Source organism: Hylaeus anthracinus, unplaced genomic scaffold (genome assembly GCF_026225885.1).
Source record: "Hylaeus anthracinus isolate JK02 unplaced genomic scaffold, UHH_iyHylAnth1.0_haploid 11183, whole genome shotgun sequence".
Taxonomy (NCBI): domain Eukaryota; kingdom Metazoa; phylum Arthropoda; class Insecta; order Hymenoptera; family Colletidae; genus Hylaeus; species Hylaeus anthracinus.
In genome coordinates, this window is record NW_026533762.1 from 1 (window position 1) to 3,698 (window position 3,698).

Here is a 3,698-nt window from a genome sequence, read left to right on the forward strand (position 1 = left end):
TCTAGATTCGACAGGTGACTTATGCGTAACAGCGTAATATCGCTGACACCCGTTTGCTGAGTCGCGGTTCACGCGACTTGGTTTAGTGCCACGATTTCCGAATCGTGGTTCATGCGCATTCCTAAAGGGTTGGTAATTGACGATGTGTGGCACCGTTCGGTAGGGCCGCACGTTACACGCCCCTCGCCAGACACAAGACAGTCTCAAGAGGCTCTCTTGTGTAAAGCAGGTGCTCCAACTCGTGTGTTGCCAAACTGCACATTGTTACTAAAGATTGTTATGGCGTTAACTATAATATTAGTCCGAATGGTTTTGTTTGTCGAAATTTTTTTTTCTTTTCAATAGGTTTAATATATTAAAATATGAAATGTCTATGATAAATTCGTGAGATGGGGTACAATAATTTACGCGTCTATGTTCCTAACATCATAGAAACTCCTCTTGTTTAATCCCACATTAATAATATACGTATATGCTATAAATATAATAAAATATAATTTCGTTATAAATGAATAAACTATGAAATAATATGTTGAACGAGTATAAATATATATAAGTGTAATAAAATATAATTCCGTTAGAACTAATATGTTAGTAGTAAAATATAATACATGTACCAAGGGTATAATATAAAGGGTGAGGGTTTATGTTTATGACTAGCCTAAGTATTCGGGTAAGGGGGGAGTCCTCGGTCCTGGTACCGTAATGTATGGCCGTACTGCCAATTCCATCCAGGGCGTCCTGGCTATCGTGCCGGTGCACGCGAAGCACTCCTCCGGGTTTCCCGGGTTTAGTGCGCGTCTCCTGCATTTTCCGCATGAGGCCGCTGTGTGGGCCCTGCGGCCCTCTTCCACCAGTTGGCGCATGTAGGCTGGTTCGTAACTTGCGGCCTCACCTTCGGAGAGTGTCCAATGGCACCCGTCGCAGACCTTAGTGCCGTCCCTTGCCATCCAAGTGTATCCCTGTATGCACTCTCTTTTCCTGAGTTGACCCAGGATATGCGCAGGTAGCACTCTTTCTGCCGGGGTGCTCAGACGCGGCATCCGTGTGTCGTTGAATATTGGTAGGGTAGCTGTTTGAGGTTGAAGGGAGAAGAGAGCGAAAAAAAAATTAAAAATTTGCTAATTGCGGATTGTAACTCGGGGAGAGTTGATCTCGATGTCTATGATTTCAAAATGCATACCATTTTTTGGTCTGATAAATCACATTTTTCCTTTAGGTGCTTTGTGCGGGTACTTTCTCTTTAAATGGTTTGACTGTTAATGACTTTTGAGCGATAATGCAGGAGTTTATATAGTGATTGATTTGGGCATAAATGGGGTAGAATGTGTGGTTTCTGATCTGATTTATTTTACCTGTTGCTTTAGAAAAAATGTGCTTGCGTGGCTGGTTTTGGTAACTCTTCCGCTATTGCCGGGCATATGCTTGGAATTTCGGTAATGCATATTGGAGGTGAGATTATTGGCCTTATACCCGGTGTTCCGATGTTTCTTGCTCGTGTTTGTTCTTTTGTTCTCATTTCTATTTCTTCTTTTTGTTTTCTATTAGGTTTGGATCTCTTTTCGCAGATATATTTGCAATTTCTTTTAGTAATCCATAATATTCCAATTACAAAGATTAGCACTCCTACTATAGCGCCCCATAAATCGTATATGTTGTTAACCGTTGAGTACGGTGGTGCGTTGCCAGATCTTGGGCCTGGCGTTCTATTTCTGTTAGCGCTATGGATTTTTCGTTTGCTTTGTCATATAACGTTCCTATTGGTATGTTGTGTAGTTGGTAGTCGGATATTATTTTTACGTGATGGGGTGTTATTTGTGGTATCAATTATGTTATGTTTAGTGTTAAAAATGGATTAAACGTTGAATTCATTCGAAGTGTTGTTGTTTCTGATGCGACAAGTTTTAAGTTGTCGATTTGTGCCTGGCAGTTCTTTTTCAGTTTCAAAATTCTGGAGTCCTGTACTAGTTCATACCCTGCTGCGCGGTGATTGCATTTGATTTTCACTGGCGTTTTCTCCCTGACAGAATACAACCACGTGTAGGAGTTGAAAGGTGGTTAGTGAACGTATGAGTTGATTTTAAAGATCTGACGTTACATTTTTTCCATTCTATGGTTTGTGTTTTTGTTAAGATATAATGGTAATGTGAGTTGGCAAACATATTTATCGGGATGAGTCTTGCATCCTTGCATAAAATTTTCCGTGGGCAGGAAGATATCCTGATGGATCCTATTAATTGCCAAGAATGGTGTTTGTGGGACTACGACCATGGCAGTAGAGATATTGTGGGATATAGGTAGAAAGGAAGGATATGGGTGTAAATGATAAAGGGTAAAAGGTGTTTTGTCCAGTAGAGGAATTTCTATTGATATTACTATTCTTCCATTCGAGTACGCGGTGTTGATTGAAATTATTTTATAAAATTCCTCTGAATGTAGTTCCGTTAAAGATAGAGGGAATTCGTATAGTGTTGACTGATTTATCTGGGTGCATGTAGTTGCGAGTTGGTCGGGTGATAGTATTGCGGGGTGCAATATTCCTAATTTAGCAAACATTATTGCATCTGTCAGTATTTGTAAAGCGTGAAGATATTCATCTACGTGTCTTGCTAATTGATTTGTCCAAAATGTTGCGGCCCTCTCTATTTCCATTTCTGCCTCGACTTCGTTGAGTTCTCGTAATCCTGTGGCTATTTCTTTTATTCTATTGCTCATTCTCAAGGATGAATTCCTGAGAGTTAGTAAATCTTGATGAATGTCTTGAAATTCTGATCTAATTATGTGTGTGATTACCCAATAATTGTGATAAATGCGTTTGATCCTTATAAATTTTATCTATTTCCTGATTGTAATATTTTGCGTCGTCTTCCGTAAGTGTTCCAAAAAGAGCGTTGCTAATTGTCCCGATAAATTCTAGTGAGAAATTCCTGTCGATAGAAAAGAGTCTAAGTAGCTTTCTTAACCTTTGCTAGGCTTGCAATATTTGGTTATCGAAATATTGCCACAACGTCGGCATCGTACGAATTTGCCGACAGTGCGTGTGTTGCAAACGCTTGCCGTTCGAAGTACGGGGAATTTGAATGTTGCGTTACGAAATGAGATTTAACTTTAACTAAACTTTTACTAATAATTATTTAATTTATTCGCGTTGACTTCGTTCGAAGTAGTTAGTATTATCATGTCGGTTATGGTTGACCGATATCCGTTATCCTCAAGGCGATTTTTCTTTGGAGTGAGTATGTTTTAATTTGTCGAAGTGTTTCATGAATTTCTGACCATTTTCCTTTGTTAGAATAGCGTTATTCTGTTCGGTGGTATCGCAAATTTTAAAGGGTCCTTCGTAGTGTGAATCGAATTTTCCTATTCGCGGTTCTTTTAATACATAGACGAGATCATTTGGCTTGAAATTAACTTCGTTACTTTTGCGATCGTAATATAATTTTGAACGTAATTTCTTTTCATCTATATTTTTCTGTGTCATTGACCGAATTTCATCTAGGCGTTGAACCAAATTTTGTACGTATGAAGGATATGTTGCAATTTCGTCCTGAAACAGCGGCGTGAATGGATCCCTGGCTAACTAACCGAATACTACTTCGTACGGGGTAAAGTTCGTCGCTTCGTGTACCGAAGTGTTGTACGAGTAGGTCGCAAAGGGCAATAGCAAATCCCAGTCTTCGTATCTTTCCAAATAGTGT

At 39.5% G+C, this 3,698-nt stretch overlaps 1 long non-coding RNA gene across 1 annotated transcript; it reads right to left on the bottom strand.

The window, feature by feature from the left end:
* Nucleotides 1–425: 425 nt before the first annotated feature.
* Nucleotides 426–2,132, bottom strand: LOC128896527 (uncharacterized). The gene is made up of 2 exons (XR_008462013.1): nucleotides 1,184–2,132; nucleotides 426–1,072 (listed from the first exon to the last, which is right to left on the bottom strand). It is a non-coding gene; the product is annotated as an uncharacterized LOC128896527 (long non-coding RNA).
* Between the last annotated feature and the right edge of the window lie 1,566 nt (nucleotides 2,133–3,698).